General features: G+C 38.4%; 1 protein-coding gene across 2 annotated transcripts in view; it reads left to right on the top strand.

The window, feature by feature from the left end:
* Nucleotides 1–18,600, top strand: part of FHIT (fragile histidine triad diadenosine triphosphatase) — a 1,443,778-nt gene that overhangs the window by 289,290 nt on the left and 1,135,888 nt on the right. The window lies entirely within an intron of this gene.

Genomic DNA, 18,600 nt, shown 5'->3' with positions numbered 1-18,600 from the left:
TAGAGCCCAGCTTGGCTTATGGATATGTTTTTTAAAATCAAGAAAATTTGGGATGTCTCTTGGACACTAGCATTCTCTCTGCTACTGCCCTTTTCTCTTAGCATCTTTCTTTGTCAGCTCTTCACCTCAACTTCCATCAAAGGTCTCTGGAAGTATTAGCCTTACTAATGAGAATGGTACAGCTGAACCTGACTAGAACACGTGGAGGTAAATATTCACTGAGGTTGGTTGAAGCAGGTAGAGTTTTTATTCTGTGCCTTTTAAAATAGACATTGGATGTTTAAAATTAAACTACAAAGGTAGACATAGTTAGTGCCATTGATACTTGAAGTAGACATGGTCCGATTGGAAACAGAACACAAGGTAAAGGTCCATGGAGAGTTACACTGATCCTCTGTGGGGAAGTGGGGGGGGGCAGAGAGACAGAGAGACAGAGACAGACAGAGAGAGAAAGAGAAGAAAAAGGAGAAAGACAGAGATAGAGACAGAGACACAGGGAAAGACAGAAACAGAGAAACCGGGAGACAGAGAGATCCTACACTCTGCTTTGATATAGTCCTAAGATCTTTTTATCTGACCTTTTTGAGTATATTTTGTTGCCAGTAACTGTATGATTCTCAGTGAATAAAGCTTTTGTGTGACTTTTATTACCTTTGCTTGAATATACAAACATAACTTAGGCACCCCAAAATTGTTTTGAATACTCTAGTTGAATCATAGCAGAATCTTATGATCACTGAGTAGAGTTTTAGTCTGTTTCTTAGTAGGAAAATGTAAATATGCTTACATACAATCATTGAGTAGGATATTAGCCTATTTGACTACTATAAATTCTTAGCTATTCTAGTTACATTAGCAGGAAAAATAGATGCTATTGACTTTGAATAAATTTTGATCCTTAAAACCCTTGAGTTCAAGCTTTCCCTATTTTTAGTTGATATTTTCAGATGTTTGTGTGTGTGTAAAGTCTGTGCTAAAATTTTCCCAAATAAGAAATGTTTTCTTCTTCATTGTGGGGTTAAGAAAATACTACGTAATATTTTGTGTTTTTAAAATAACAATGCTACTTTGATGGTTTAGCTGATAAAGCACCCAGTAATCAGAGAACCAACTACTGCAAGTCAATATATGGAATGTTGAACATACACACACATGCACACACACACACACACACACACACACACACACACACGGGCATGTGTATGCACAGACTACTATGGAACTATTGAGTCAAATATTGTAGTGAATGAATAGACATAGTGCATGACTCTATCTTTGTTGATTTTCCTTTTCACATTCCTTGTCATATTAAAATAGGATACATCTTTGTGTTGTATATAATAAAAACAAACCATTAATTTATCAGTGTCTCCCAACTCCTTCACATCAGGGAACACACTGAACTTGAAAATATTGTAGAGTCTTCCCCTGCCCTATGTAAATGCTCATGCCTCACTGGAAGATGTGAGGGACACATTTAGAAGGCATGGCTGTGTTCCCGTCTACTCATAGTGTTTCCATGGGCTGTTGCTGCTAAGATTTGTCCCCTATATGTGTGAGGCTGCAACCTCTCTTTGTGAACATGTCAGCATCTCCATGGCTTCCTGTTTGGGACTTCTCTTTGTTTCTCCTTTATATAGAGATTTAATCACCATTGTGTGCAACTGTGGTTTCTCTTAATGCTTTTATGAGAGTCAAAGAAGTATTTTTAATTAAAAAATCAGATTAATTTTAGACTAAAAGCTGACAGTTTATGGTAAGAAAATAAAATTGATTTGATGAGCAAATAAGATCCAAATTCCTGTGATTATTTGTCATTACAAATCCATTACATTGGAAGCATTTTATTTCAGGACTGATGGAAAAAGCATTTCGAAGCTATGTCAGGCCTCAGTGGTCAATAACTCAATAATCAGTTATTGATGTGCCCTTAGTTTATGAACTGGCACCGGGGGCACAATTACAATACACTTGCTTTCCCTAACCCAGTCTGCAGTTATTTTAAAACTGTCACCAGACCCTCAGCTCTATAGCTTTTTGTTTTTGGTGTTGTTTTTGTTTTTTTAGATTATATGAGTTCTGATAGAAATTCTCCAAAAGAAATTGTTAGGGAAAACAAACTTCTCCATAATTTTTCCAGACCAAAGAAGGCATCTAATTATTTCCCACAAAACCTTGAGAAATGTGTAGCCCAACTTGTGGTTTTATAGAAAACCACAGGACAAAAGCCAGCAACAAGTACACTTACCTATGAGAGGTTAACCAATTCTTCCCTGAAGTGGAAAGTGTCTCAAGCCTTGCTTCATTAGGCTGAACCAGCCCTTCTTCTTATGCCTTCTCAGCATAGAGGATCCTCAATGTAGTCACAAGTCAACACTGTTGCGAAACCAGCATTCTGATATCATCAAACTCATAGCTAACCCTTTATGGAAAATCAAATGCATAGTTTAATTTAAAATCCAAAGAATAGGACACAACAACTCTATTCCCTGGTAATTTGATATGGTTTCTAATTACCTTCACCACAGCATTGTACAAATAAAAGTATTCAAAATATTCCATTCTTTGGCAAAGCATATTTTGCCCAATTTGTTGATTCCCAAATTAGAAAATGAATTATACATCTTTTTGTATTCTTGTTTTTAGGATTTTAAACTCAGCTTTAGATAGATATACAGTCAGATAAAAAGATAATGCAGAGATAGGTAGGTAGGTAGTGTAGGTAGGTAGATGATAGGTAATTAGGTAAGTAGATAGATAGCTGTTACAGAGATACATCTATCTTAACTACTATAATTTAAAACAGAAGAGAGAAGCCTCTTTAAACTCCCCAGAGACTATTAAACACAATTTTTAAGATAATATCTTTCCTTGTTCTTTGTTTATGAAGTCTGGTCAGGAAATGGCCATAAAAAGCTTCAAATCCCAATTGAATAATGTGTTTTTAAAAGTAGCTGCCAAGTGTAAATACCCCTGATATACATTTGTGCATCCGATAGTATATAAATAACTGGGAAAGCAGAGCACAGGTCAATCAGTTATGCATAGGTCAGAAAGCTTTCCGTCTGGGCTGAGTCTTTTTAGCAGATGACATCATGTGTCCTTTGCAGTCTATTGTCAAATGTGGCTTGAGTCATTGCAGAGTGGCTCCTGCTCTGGATTACCAGGACAGTGCTGGTGAGGTTCGATAAATAAGAGTATTACTCTTGGTGGAAAATTTAGATGATTAAGGAGTAGTGATGAAGGATTTCTATTCAACAAAACCCCTTCTGGGCTCCATCAACTGATTTTTTAGCTTCCTGTCTCTTACTTTATTTTTTGAAGACAGAAGGAGTTGGAGGCAAGCCATGTGCCCTTTATATAACCGTGTTGGCTGTTTCCCCATGAATCCCGGCAGGGAAGCAATGGTAATGAAGCCTGGCCATCTTGTCATATCTTCTCAGGTCATCCTTACCCATCTGGATGGGGCATCCACAAGCAGGGCTTGCCATTTCTGCTTTGATCAGATAGAGACTGGTTATTCCTGACTGTCAGAACCTAGAGTGACCAGTGTAGTCACATGTTGCAGGAGACAGGAAGGGATGTTAACATTGTCCAGCCAACACAGCAGGGGCGGCATCGGTTTATACAGAGATCGGGTGAGAGAAGAAACTGCCAAGGTCAGTCATTTCCAGCCAGTCAGGCTCAGAGAAGGGAATGTTACCTGACAGACACTACTGAAATCTCCCTCTATCCTTTCAGCATAAATTAGTTTAAAAGAGGGGTCTTTTAGTCCCCATCTCTATCCTGTTTCCTGGGCATTTATCTCAGTTTTGTTCAAAGTTCTTAGAAGGAGGAAGGCCTGGATGGCCCCAGCGACTACGGAAGGGATAGTCCTCGCCTCCGGGGAGCTTAGGGTCCGCAGGGAAGACAAAGGTCAGCAACAGGTCTACACAGCACAGCGTGAAGCTGCTGTACCGTCCCGGGACTGTGGATATTTGTGGCTTTCATTTGTGCCAAACAGTCCCTGGGTTTTCAGTCTGAGTTTTGAATTATGTCTGATAAACATGCCTAAACTTGTCCTTTGTCTGAGAAAGTAGTCAGGGATCTCTCAGTTTTCAAGCCGGTTGCCGTGGGAGCAGCAGATCCTTTCTTTCCTTTCTTAGAGTCTTTCCTGGCTGTCCTTGAGACAAAATCAACACAATGGACTAACAGGAGAAAAGCATATGCATTTATTTCATATGGGTTCTTCTAATGATGAGCTCTCATAAGGAAACAAAGGCCTGAAGAACGCCAGAGCCTTTATGAGTTAGTTCCTTGAACAAAGAAACAGTCTATGAAAAGTAATTAAATTATACAATGAGACTAAACATTGATTTTCAAAAAAAATATTTTTTAATAGGACCTATTTGTGCAGAATTCTCCCAGTCTCAGGCTTGCTCCCCCACCCCACTCCCTGGTCCTTCTGTTTCTGATACAGAGAGGACATCTTCAACGTGTGGACTTTCTCTTCTGCGTCACTATGCTCCTGAACATGACTTTCAGTCAGAATGATTATGTCAAAGTGGCATACTATGGCATAGCATGTTCGGTGGTCCTTTAACTGTCCTGTTTTGGACATTTGGGGCAATGTGGTCCCAAAATCCTAACACCATCAGCGAGAAACTTCATATGCCCTTAGGGGTTGTACTTGGTTCTTTCTACAGTAGCATTGGGTATCCCAGAGGAAACTGCACACTTCTGTTTTCTTCTCCCCACTTTCACGTGTGTCAAGATCATAATCCATGGTCATGAATAAGTTGCTTTGTGTGACATAGGTAGACAAAACCAGAATGTTATCTATACCATTCAAGCCGACTTCATTGTTTATTTATATGAAAGAACCCTATAAGACTTATTGCAGAAGACGGAGAGCTGTTACCCATGATTTATCACCCTATTTCTATCATTTTGCAAGTCTTTCAGGCTGGCTGTAGTAAGACGTGCCTACAAGCTCAACACACGGGTTACAGAGGCAGAGGGGATGCCATATTTTGAAGCTATTCTTGTTTAGAGAGTCTCAGGCCAGCCAGAATTGATACCCAGACACTGTCTCAAGCAATAACAAACTCTACACTCTTCATCTAAATGTCAGTGTCATACTCATGTAATGGGGTAATGGAGGGCCTTGGATACCAGCAAATGTTTATTTTCATTCTTGTTTCAATCAGAAGCTGAATGATGTTAAGCAAGAGAAATTTCGTTCCTGGAATTCTCCTTTATTATTTTAACTCCTTTCCATCTCAGCTGTCTTTGTGCCTAGGCCCTCAGTGCCTTCCTTAGTGCCCGTCAGAATAATAGACCTAAGATTTTCCAGGATGTGTAATAGTTTTTGTAGCAACAGACAGTGAATTCAGAAAGAAATGAAAATATCCATAGTATTAAGCAACTCAGAAAAATTCTCCTTGGGGCATGTTTTATTTGCCTGTGCTGTTGCCTCTTAGACGAGTTGAGTCTCAATTCACAGCCTGCGGATTGCTCTTGAGGATCCTAACACCCTTTTTCTTTCTATTCGGTATACATTTTCTTAATAAAAGAACAATACAAATGCAAATGTGTAATAAAAATATTGAAAGCTACAGATAAGTGAAGTGATAGAAATAGAATATCCTGTGTGTTGGGAACACGTTCATCTGTGAATTAGAGAAAATCCAGCCCATGGCCACACTCTGCAGAGATTTCCAGGGAAACCCGGCTAGTGGTATAGCATTGCTCTCTTGCTCTGCATGTGTCTGGAGGGCCACAGTGTGGCTCTCCCTCCTGCAAGTATGAAGCAGTTACTTACATGTGCCTATGCTAAAAAAAAAAAAAAAACAAACCGTGATCTCTCAAGGTGAGTAAAAGTAGGATAAACCTGGACAACTCTGCCCTCTCTGTGTTTAGTCTGTGTGGAGACTCAGCAGTCGACATGAGACAGGTTCTGCTATCCAGGGCAGGTCAGATATGCACCATAACCAAAGTGAACCTTCAAAAAGTAGCACATTAACAAGTCTTGGAATCACTTTACAGGACCTATGGAACTGTCACAGAAGTGAGAGGGACCACACCTTGAGCAGTTCTGCTTAAATGCTCAGACTCACTGTCCTTCATGTAAACCCCAAACCATGCCAGTGCGCTGAAGGCAGGTTTGAGGTCATCAGGCCCCATAGTTGTTCCTCTCATTGGATACGTTTTCTCTCTATTTCTAACCATTTCTTAGTCTTCAATTAACACTCTGGGAGAGTGACTAAGCCTAGTCTACTGAGGCACTGAATTTTTGTTTTAAAAACTCATAAAACATAAAGTTGTGTGAGTACAGACGGGGTGGATACAGGAAGAATTAAAAAGGAGTAAATATGATTAAAAGATGTATGGAAGTTTTAAGAATACTATATATATATGTGTGTATATGTGTGTGTGTGTGTGTGTGTGTGTGTGTGTGTGTGTTTATACTGAAAAGGCAAAGGATAAACAACAAAATATATCTACTAGATGGGTATGCTTTTTAAAAAATTAAACAAGAATTATCATAGCAGCCCATTTATATGAAATAGCTTATACCTAATTTTATAAAGGCACTCCTATCTGCAAGGAATGCTAGCATGAGAAGGGGTTATACAGGAAATCTGATAGTTATGCACCTTTTTTTTTTTTTTTTGCAGCAGTATGTTTGTGTGTGTGTGTGTCTAGGCTATGTTTTAGTGTGTATATACATATGTATACATTTCATGTGTGTCTGTGTGAGTGTTGATAGGCCAGAGGTTGAGAGCAGATGTGTTCAACATTTGCTCTCCACCTTAACTTTTGAGACACTGTCTTACAGAGCTCAGAGCTCCCTGACTCTGCTAGATTGGCTAGCCTGTCAGTCCTGTCTCTGGCCATTAGCACACTGTTTTCTCTTGTTCTTTTGATAGCCTCTTCCTTAATGATATTGCAGACACTGTTTTCATATCACTAAAACACTCCAGCATTAAATAGTTCTTAATGGCTATAGAACATTTTACTGTATAACTACATTAAAATTAATAGAGAACACTCTTATGTTTGACAGCATCTAGGTACATCTTTTCTCTGACCTCCTATGACTTTTCTCCTTTAGTTTGATTCTGATTTTTAAAACATCTGTGAATAGCACAATGGTGTAGATAAATACACAACTCTTCAGAGACTTGACAAAGTCATGAGAAAAACGATTTTTCATAACTCAGGAACTTGGATTAATCTATAAGATGCAAAATATCTTATTGATTTAGTAAGATCATAGAAGCAATTGATAAATTCGGAGATAGAGGGAAGAATGTGATCTATTGTTTTTTAATGGAGTCAGTTCAGTTGATGGGCTCAGGTAACATTTTTTGCATGTTTAGTTAAAGTGATCTCGGACTTTTTAGACAGGTTAATTTTTCAGAATCCTTTCTGCTTGAAATAAAGTTTCATTTGTCATTGAGTTGGGTTTGTTCTACACAGGTTGTCAAATAGGAACAGGGAGGTAGTGCATCTCATGTGTCTGGATGTGGTATGGCATGTTCAAGACTGCAGATGATAGCTTCCAGTATTCACAGGAAAATACCCCTGCCCCCAGCTTTGGTGAGGTTTAGAGAGAGGATTAATTGCTCCCAATTGTGCTTGAAAACCAACACTGGCTTTGCAAAAGGAAACAGAACACTGAAATTTGCCAAGTATATCAGCTCACTTCATGAAAGGGTTTCAAATATCCCACGTTTTCTCGCATGTGCAGGGATCTCAGTGGAAGCTGCCCTGTGGTTTACTGATATCCACTGCATGACTTTTTAATATTTCACAATAAGGTTAGTTTCTATAGTGACTGTTTTAGGACTGGATTTCTTCTGTTTCCAGACAGACAACATGTTGGAGGTGATGACAATGTATGGGGGGGAATGAAGAGCAGAGCTGAGCTTTAAAAAAAAACCCTCACCCTGTGCTTTCTGTGGCTGGTTTCCCAGTCCCAGCTCCACTGAACTCTCAGTTCTACAGCAAAGATTTTCTTGACAAAAAAAAAAAAAAAAGAAAAAGAAAAAGAAAGAAAGAAAGAAAGAAAAAAGGATTGTAGCTATTTAATTACCAAGGAGTTCCTCCACCAGAGGGGGCTTGCAGGCAAACAGAGATGGCAGAAATTCAATTTCCACATATGTCCTGTCTTCTTTTCCTTAAGTAGCAACTGCTTTTCCTTAAGTAGCAACTACTTTTCCTTAAGTAGCAACTACTTTTCCTTAAGTAGCCGAGTTGACTTTTAAGCAACCCTTCCATTCCCTCTCCTGGGAGTCCTTTTTTTTTTTTTTTTTTTTTTTTTCACAGCAGAAGCCAAAGGTTGAAAGAATTAACTAGTCTTAGTGGCCTAGCACCAGTGTGGATGCATTTTGGTTTTCACACTAATTCAAGTAAGACAAAAAACAAACAAACAAAACACAAAAACAGTAGCCTCTGGTTCACCAGGAACTAAGGATTAGCAACTATGGAAATGGTCATCCATGTAGGGGAGTAGAAATCTTTGAATTAGACTGAAAGCTGACCCACAGCTGGGCATGTGTTAGGCTCTGACCTAGCAGGGCTTTCAGCTTTTATGAGTTCTTTGGTTCTTGAGCCTTCCTGGAGACTTTGGCCTGTTCTTAGATTTGAGGTGCAAGGCTAACATATCTGTTGTCTTGTGGGTAATTCACTATGAAGGTTTAGAAAAACTTGAGGTTGGGGTAGATATTAGCAAATACCGGGTCAGATAAGTACTCTTAAGGTACCTGAAGGTCCAAGAGAACTTGACTCCTGTCATCCCAAAAATCTGGCTTATGATAGCAGCATGCTGAATAAAACTTTAAAATAGGGGCTTTGTTCCTTGTTTGAAGTGGAGAGCACTTGGCAATAATATAGGATTTGAAAATACTCAAAGAGAAGTGATTAAGGTATTTCTTTGTGTCTTTCATTGTGATAAAATATAGTATTAGTCAATATCCACAAACAGTACCTGCCCCGTGTCTGCCCAGGACCCGCCCACTGCCTGAATGAGGTGAGTGATATTGGGCCAGACTGGAGGATGCTTGCAGATCGGCAGGGTGTCTCCTCACTCTGTACCCCAACTGTTGGGAATGGAGCAGACCATTCTTGATGTCTGTATATTGTTATGCAGGGATGGTAGAGTAGTTTGTCTGCGACATTTTGTTACTTTGGGCTTGCAGTTTGAAATTAAGTTACTCTTAGCAGGGGTGGGGGGTATTCTTGGACAACAGAAAAAGTGGGCAACACTTCTCTTCTCCAAGACAATGATTGACATTGTCACTGACCTCAGCTCCCCATCGATCCCATCTCCAGTTCTCCCACTCAGCTGATCCCTTGTTTCGATTACTCTGGTAAAATAAAAACAAGCAGAGACAACCACCTCACCTCTTCCAGCCAATCACCAAGGCTACCTGTGTTCATAACCACCATCATCTCTCTCACTGATTCTGCACAATGGATAAAGAAAGCTCCGTGATGGATTCCTAGACTCCACAGGTGAAGATCCAGTCCCTCCATATCATAAATTTATATTCATCTTATTATTGTCTTAGAATAGTTTCCACAGTGGTGGGGCTGCCTTGTTCATCTCTTTCCCTTCAGTACCTGGAGCATTGTTTCCCATCAGTGTTTATGGCTCAAGCACTTTGCTTACTCTTGATGATTGATTATTAAATTATTAAGTGTACAGACTGCTGTGACAAAGGTCCTTGCATTTGGTGTTCTTTAGCTGTTGCTGTTGACAACTCAGGCTCTCATCACCTGCTTGAAAGGCTGGGAGATGTGCTTCTTCTTCTTCTGTATCTTCCATGTCATCTGGCTTTTCCTTTGATATAAACACATCATTTACATATTAATTCTTTGTGATTTTCTCATTAGCCCTGAACAATTAAAATACACAATTACTTTGCCATACTCAGAGTTTTTATAATGTCATACCAAAGTCTTCATTAATTAAATAACTTAATTAATTAGAGACTTATTCTAAGACAGTATCTTTCAGTTTCAAATCATGACAACTAGGCAACCAGATGTGTGCACTGGCATACAGAAAATCAAAAGCTGTCCCTTTACTGTTTGGTTCCAGTAACACTGAGAAGGGAACAAGGTTTACAGGATAAAAGGAAGGACAACGTGTGACAGGGCAATAGAAGTACCACTCAGTTTTCAGCCTGGCATCTGGATCCTTCCAAACATTAATTAGAATTTTAAAAAAACACAAAAAACTTAAAACAAGAAAGTTTAACATACTCTTTGGAGATTCTACATGATGTTTGCAGATTGTAGTTTGAGAAACACTGAAGTATAGAGCAAAAATTCTGGGGCTAGAGAGATGGCTCAGCAGTTAGGAGCACTGACTGCTCTTCCAGAGGTCCCGAGTTCACTTCCCAGCAATCACATGGTGGCTCACAAGCATCTGTAATGGAATTCAATGCCCTCTTCTGGTGTGTCTGAAGACAGCAACAGTATTCATTTACATAAAATAAATATTTTTTAAAGAAACATTTTTAAAAGAAATATTTTTTAAAGGCAAAATTCTAACTTCTTGAAGCATAAAACTTTTTTTCTTCATTTGGCTATGGGGCGAGTTTTAGTGAGAGGTACTAAGATAGGGACAGAAAGAAGAGAGAGGCATGGGATGCTATAAGGGTTTCCATTGCTGTTAATACACCATGACCAAGGCAATTCTTCTAAAGGAAAGCATCTCATTGGTGCTGCCTTACAGTTTAATAGGTTTAGTTCATGATCATCATTGTAAGAAGCATGGCAAACTGCAGCAGAGATGATGCTAGAGAAGGAGCTGAAAGTTCTATATTTTGATTTTTAGCAGCAGAATGATACCTTCTAATAGTACCATTATAACTGAGCCAAGCCTCCAAACACAAGAGTCTATGGGGGGACAAATCTATTCAGACCACCACAGATGCTCTGAATAAGAGATGAGAGTCTAGGATGCAGAAGAAGTGATGGAATACAAACAAATGTGAGTTCAGATTTTAATGACAAAGATGGTGGTGAGGCTAGAGAGATAGCTAGGTGCTTAAGAGCACATATTGCTCTTACATTCGAGCTGAGTTCAATGTTTAGCAGCCATATCAAACAGCTCATAACTGGCTGTAATTCCAGCTCCAGAGGTATCTGGCATATCTGAACTCTGAAGGTACCTGCACTCATTCGTGTGCATATACTATTCTCTCATACCATTTATTTTTAAAAGAACAATGCTGAAAGAAGAGTTGAATGTATCATCAGAAGCACTTGAGAAATGTTTTCACTTAAATAGCTAAAGAGTACAAGCTATCCTTAGTCTTGGAATTGTTGTTACTTGTATAACATCTTAGTACTGATTTGAGACAATATACTCTATGCATATGCCTGAACTACCTATGCATAGATTGTATCTCTTAAATCAGTAGTAAGTTCACAGCACCAAAGTCAGATAGCCCACAACTGCTTAGAACTGTGGTTCTAGGGTATCCGATACTCTCTTCTGCCTCTTGCCAGCACCCATATGCAAATGAACATACACATCACTGGAGATAAATAAGAATAAATGTTTAAATTATGTATTGCTGAAGTCTTTTAACTAAGGGGAAGCTATATCTTCTTATAAGTGTTCTCCAGGGGACATCCCTACTTAGGACAATGACATAGTATGCATGGTGGAAAACATGTGGGAATTGACAAATCACATAAACCATCTGAAATAATATCAGATAGAGATGATATCTAATGATGAAAGGACAGTCTAGAGGGAATATCAGTTTTTAATTGGTACTACTTGGCAGCACCTTTATGTAAGTTTATTAACTAAAACTAGACAGAATTACAAATAGATTATTTGTGTGTGTGTGTGTGTGTGTGTGTGTGTGTGTGTGTGTGTGTGTATGTGTGTGTGTGTATGCCATGCTCTAAGCTTTGAAATATTATTTCTCCAAAACAAATAAACACACTAAGTGTTTAAAAAATGAAGACTGGTAAACCACACATGATTACCTGGTTCAAATGGACATGTGTAGAATTTTATTTGAATTCCATTAATAGAAAATATACATTATATGAAGAGCTTTAATATGGATGAATTTTTTCTCAGATATAAAAAGTTGGAAGGCAAGAAACAGAAAAAAATGCATACATTTGGAACCTCAGGATCACTCAACTGAGCCTCAAATCAAAAAATGTTTAGAGAAATTGGTCTATACTGTGTTGAAGTTGTATGTAGATCATGTGCTTATAGATTCATTATGTAAGAAATGAATGAATATTGGCAATTGGTAGAGTAAGCACTCAGCCTAAGAGAAATGAATGATAGAAAATATAAACCAAAGAGCATAGATGGAAGGAATGATAGAAACATAAGAAAAAGAAAAGCCATATTGGTCATGACTGCAATCGTAAGACTAGTGAACTTCTGGCAAGAAAATTACTAATTTAAGCCCAGTCTGAGGTACATGAGACCCTATCCTAAAGAAAAAAAACGAGAGAGAGATAAGTGTAGAAATCAACAAAGCAAAAAGTGGTCTTTGAAATAAAAAATGTGAATCTAATATTTGATAAATCCCCTTTGTGTGTGTGTATTATCAGTTTGTGTGAGTGTGTTTCTTTTTATCTCTGTATGTCTATGTGTATACATGAGGAAAAAAGAATAAATGGTATTAGACATGGAGGCTCTGCCAGAGTCATATAGATACATTTGCGGATGCTTGCAGCTAACCATTGGACTAAACATGGGGATCCCAATGGAGGTGCTAAAGAAAGGACTGAAGGAACTGAAAGGGATTGTAATGTCATGAGAAGAACAACATTATCAACCAACCAAACCCTCCCAAACTCCCATGGACTAAAACACCAACTTTTGAGCACACATTGAGAGACCTATTGATCAGTTGCATATGTAGCTGAAGATACCAGTGTCTGGCATCAACGAGAGAAGAGGCTTTTGGTCCAGGGAGGGCATGTTTTCCCAATGTAGGGAATGCCAAGAAAATGGGGTGGAGAGGGTGATTAGGAGGGAGTGCACCTTTGTGAAGGCAAGTGGAGACTGGGGGGGGATGGGAGTGAGGCAGGGGAAAGGGATAATTTCTCAAATGTAGATACCGAGTATCTAATAAAAAAGACAAAAAAGAGTGCTACATAGTTCAATATTTGTATGAGGACTACCTATTGAAATACTAAGATACATTGAATTGCACAAAACATTATTAAATTTGGGTGGCTTATATTTCAATATTTGTATGAATGCTACATATTGAAATACTAAGATCTGTTGGACTACATGAAAATTATAAAATTTAATTTGCTTTTACACTTAAATGTGTGTTTATTAGAAAGATTAAAATTACATATATGTATCATATTTCTAGTGTTCATTTTAGGCAAAAAGACATTTATAGCAGGCTACCTTTATTACTGTATTTAACTCCATATTATATTATATTCTATACATGTGTCATAAAATGGAAAGTGTCATCAATTAGCCTTATGTTGGAAGTAGTTTTAAATCTTAATTTGCAGAATACTTGACTTATCATTAGGAATTACATTTATTTCTGAGTCCCCTATGTAATATCCTAAGGAACTTACCATCTATATATAGAAAAATGAATTCAGATATTGTATAACCACTATGTAATCCTTGTTTTTATCTATATAATTTATGTATTGAAGTTCAAAAAACATAAAACGTAGGGTAAAGAGCCCATTTTCTGAAAGTCCAGTTAAAAGAGGATTTTACTATCAAAATTATAATGGTTATTTTTGAGAAGTAAAAGAAATGATGTAAGGAAGCTCATGTTTCAAATTTATTACATTGCAGAATTGATAATATATTTAGATAATCGCCTTCCTTGGATATTATCCCATAATATTGACTTATATTTCTTTTGAATAGACTGGTTAACATTGGACTTAGAGTCTGGCACACATGAGCTTGTGATTTACAAGATAATTTTTCTCATCAAAACCTAGGCAGAACTATTTATTTTAAAGCCAATATTTATTTTACAATGGGAAGATGGAAAAGATTAAAGGGGCATAAAACCATGATAAATCATCCAATCTTTATCCCATAGAAAATCTCTTAAATGGCTTTTAAAGTAATGGGAGTAAACTGTCCTCCATCTTTGTTTGGGTTGTTTACTGGCATATGGCATAGCCATGTAGATTAAAACCTATTTAATGAAAAATTTGTAGAAATTCAGACATGGTTTGTAGATACTTTCTCAAGAAATTGTACACTGTGTTGACTCCTTAGCTAAACCTCTGGGTTCTGTTCATGTGCAGAAAGGAATCCAGCCTGAACTTTTCAGAATTCAAAGCAAAGATCCAAGATATCAGATAGCTATCAGGCTTTCATATTTAGTAATCACTTTTTATATCACATTTTTAGCAAAAAGTACATTTATATTTTATGTACATGATTATGCAATATTTCCAAAGAAATGAATTTTTCTAACAGTTTGCTTGGCTTTATTTATTTTTTGAGTTAAAATAATTTCTATAGTTTAAAATATTGTTGTGTCTCTCTAGCAGTTTAGTACTCTTCTAATGTTTGTGAAATTTTATCAGAGAAAACTTTGAACCCAGCTTAAAACGTTAAAGTAGGAACAGTCTTTGTAAAGGTATCGATCGGCTGTGGTCTGACGAGCAGTACGGTGTCCTGTTGTGTGGTGGATGTCTAGCCTCTGTGTAGCTCATTACACTCAAGGTCAGGGTTGGCAAACCTCGTCTTTGAAAGACCAAAGAATAAAAATCACAGGCTTTCAGTTGAATAGTTACAGTAGCACGTGCCATTATTGACGTCTCTATGAACAAATGGGTGTGTTACCCTGTGCAGCAGTAGGTCTGTGTCTAGGGACAGTCTCTTAAAAAAGTAGTCAGAGGTTGGAGCAAACAGCTATCCATGGGATTGTCTGGATGGTGTTATTCAGTGATATGGAAAGCTCTTTAAGAGCTTTTGCTAATTAAAGGAAAGCCACCAAGAGACATTCAGAATATTATCTTAAGCTTATATGCACTAGATTATATCATGTGAAACTACTGAAAACTGTTTCTCATTTGCAAAATGAAATTTTTCTACTATTTATTTCTACTAAGTGTGTGTGTGTGTGTGTGTGTGTGTGTGCTGTGTGTGTCTGTGTGTGTGTGTCTGTGTGTTTCCTAGGAAGAGACTGAAAAATTGTTAACCTATACTTTTTTGTGCAGAAGAAATAAAACTTTTTGTTCTATTCTTTGTTGTGTTTTCATTTTTATTTTTTACAATGAATATGTTTTAATTTTCAATTAGGAACTGGTTTGCGTTTAAGAAAGAAAATTCTTTACTCTTAAATCTCTGGTGGAAGCAGGGAAGGTACCTTTGTAATTCTCTTCGCAGACAATGGGCCTCCAGGGAAGGACTCAAACAGTGGTTTTTCTATTGGCAGGGCCAGTGGCAGTGGGTTCAGGATGCTGTTGCCAATGTACAATATGTATCCGCTCTCACTGGTAAACCCATCTCCCCTGATGGCACAATGTTCAACTCATCAAGTGAACTCCTCATTTCTAGGTTCCTTAAGCTTCAAGTCTCTGTCCGGATGAGACTTGGCTTAGCATGGAGAACACCCACAAGATGGGGTTGAATGTGCTAGCCGTGTGCACAGGACTGCAAATTGTAGGCACTTTGATGTGTTTGCGCTTTACATTTTGCTATTGTCAGCTTACTTAATGAAGGGCATGTTTTGAGAAATACATCCTATGTTATGTTCTGAAAACACGAAGGCCAAAGGGACAAAACTCAGTGAGAGAGCTGCATATAAAATCTCTATGACTTCTGTGGCTCCCCAGGGGGGAAGCCTGCTGACCCCTCACACGGGAGTCTGTGCTTCCACATGGTGGGAAGTATGGTCTTCCTGTTTGAGATGTTGGTCCTTCCCATGGATCATTCTGCAGTCCCTTGAGTTCTCTCCCTTCAGCTCTCACATGCTCTGTTTCCTCTTTGCTTCTAGTCGCCTGACACAGCTGGGAGACACTGTGACACAGAGACAGGTTTTGCTTTTCATTTTTAATTCATTTGTTTTTGGTATACCAGTATTTAACGTTCTTCTGGAGTCTTGGTTAGAATGATATTGATTTCTAGTGGATTTGGAGAAGCTCAGGCCTGCTGGGAAAATCTCTCCTTGTCCCAGACACAGGGCTTGGCATTTGTGTGGGACAACGGGACATGTTCACAATGCCATCTTCTTCTCATAGGGACAGCCAGGGGGCAGTGCCACAGTTGGCCTCTCTGCTAGACAGGAGCAGACATTCTGTAACCTGCTTGTTTTTCTTATATTCTGAAATGGCTTTTTGCTGTACTTTGATATAAATGTGCAATTTGGACATTAGGGGGGATTTCTGCCTCATTTAGAACATAAGTCGGGATAGGCATATCTGTGTCGGAGTCGGCGAAGGGCCCTGTGTGCCTTACACTACTTCACTAGAGCAAAAATATTTCCTTAGTTCATAAGGGTTACAGGCTAAATATAGCGGCAGATGAGACAGCATTGCTATCCCAAACTCTTAAGTCAGCTGGTCTTCTCATAAATTAACATGATCTGGAATTTCTATCTCCTACTGACTGTACAGTCTCCCTTTTCAGTGGGTAAGAGAAAACCAATTCAACACACGCTCCTCTGTCCATCTGAGGACACACAGACAAGGGGAAGCTTGGGGTTTTGTTTGTTTTGGTTTTGTTGTTGTTTTGCTTTTTTGTTGTTGTTGTTTTTTTTGTTTTTACATGTAAAGAAATCTCCAGAGCAATTGGTAAAACCCTTTACTTACGGGTTTTGAGGCTGAGGTTACGCATCTCAGGGACGTTTTGAGATTGAAAAGCCCCCAGTTCACATAGTGTTGATTGGATCATTGCTCAGCAATACAACATTTAAACAGTCAAGTGAATGCAGTTTGATCTCATCAATGAAATATAACAAATGTAAAGTATATGGAATGCTGTTGAAAAAAAAAGTTTCTTTTTTTCCCTTGTATTTAGAAAAATATGAAAATTACTTTCTTTCCCCTTGAGTAGTTACAATAAAAGTTTATAAATACTGTGTTGAGTGTTTAGGTGTTTGTCTGAGCAGAACTCATTTTATAAACCTGACAGTACCAAGAAGGCAATTAATTTTTAGAAAATTGTCAGCCAGCAGACATGCTGAGCCTAAAACAAATGATTCATTTTTCTGTGTAGGTAATAATATATGGTATAAAAATTAGGAGATTGTCACACAGAAAAGGGAAAATGAGTATAGATCAATAATTTAATTTAACTCTGACCTGGCTAAGCTCTATAACATGGTTCATAATTTTTCAATGAATAGACCCTTAGCGTTTTACATATAGCATCTCAGCTCCACATTGATCCGCTCTAATGTTCTCTTCATTGCAGACAGGACAGCACTCAAATCAGTAACCAATGCACTGCAGCCTGCATGCCAACAGTGTGGCAACCTGCTCAGGCTTTCTCTAGCTTCAGCACTCTGTTCTCCTGGCTAATCTTTAAACATCAGAGGAGCTCCTGCAGAGAACGGACGATGAGCTTGTGGAAGATGCTGGAGTCCACAGGCTCAGTCTTCCTCCATTAACTAATTGCTTACTGGAAGTGCAACCCTTCCAATCCCATGCACAGTATAGATTTGTTCTGGGGAACAGTATTAATTTTTAATAGAACTAAGTGGCTCTTTAGACAAGGGACACTGACTATTAATCAGGAGGTGAGTGATTGACTGGCCTTCATTTTATTAATTTTTCATGAAATCTCAATTACTGGGCCCACAATAGGCTATTACCTATTTCACAAGTATTTGATAGGTGCTCTGTGATATTCCCTGATGTTTTTTCATGGGCAAAAGCACCAGATCCTGTGCTCATAAAGCCTACAGACCTGTGCGCACAAGAGACAAGTGTCAGGATGTGTACAGAAGTATAAGGAACAGCAGTTTAAAAATCTGGTTTTGCTTACTCCTATAATTTTTTTTTTTTTTTTTTTTTTTTTTTTTTTTTTTTTGCACAAAGCTCCTAGTTCTAAGGAAACTCATCTAACCCATTGTTTCTTCAATCTAGGGAAACATTTTATGAACAATTCGGCATCCAAGCCTTCTAAGCTGCCTCTGATGCTTGGAAAGGGATGTGCTGTAGGTGGTGTGGGGTTGTGGGCTATTCCTGGACTGTGGTTTGAAGCTCCTTCAGTAATGAACTGCAAATTATTCTTGATCCTTCTGTTGATTCTCACCCGCTATCTTGTGCATAAGCATAACATTTAGTGTACCCATGAGCGGGGACAGGATAATTTCCCACTGTGTGATGTTTTCATTACCGGTAGCAATGGGCTGTTGCCGTCAGTCTCTGCAGGCCGGCAGGACAATCTTTGACATTGCTGTTTGTCTAGCTTTATTACAGAGCCAGGGGGAAAACGGGTGAATGAGCATTTTTCTTGTTCCAAAAGATTTTCTGGAAGGTTCTTTTCAAGAACAGCAGCTGGCATGGCTCCTCCCTTTTCCTCTCATAACATCCCTAGGTCTTTAACTTTATTTCTTATCACCTGTAACACCGTGGCTAGTCCTTCGAGGTACCCATCTGTTTCTA

Source organism: Micromys minutus, assembly GCF_963924665.1.
Source record: "Micromys minutus genome assembly, chromosome: 12".
Lineage (NCBI taxonomy): Eukaryota > Metazoa > Chordata > Mammalia > Rodentia > Muridae > Micromys > Micromys minutus.
Note: the sequence above shows the minus strand (reverse complement) of the source record. Positions and strands in the feature narration are given on the sequence as shown.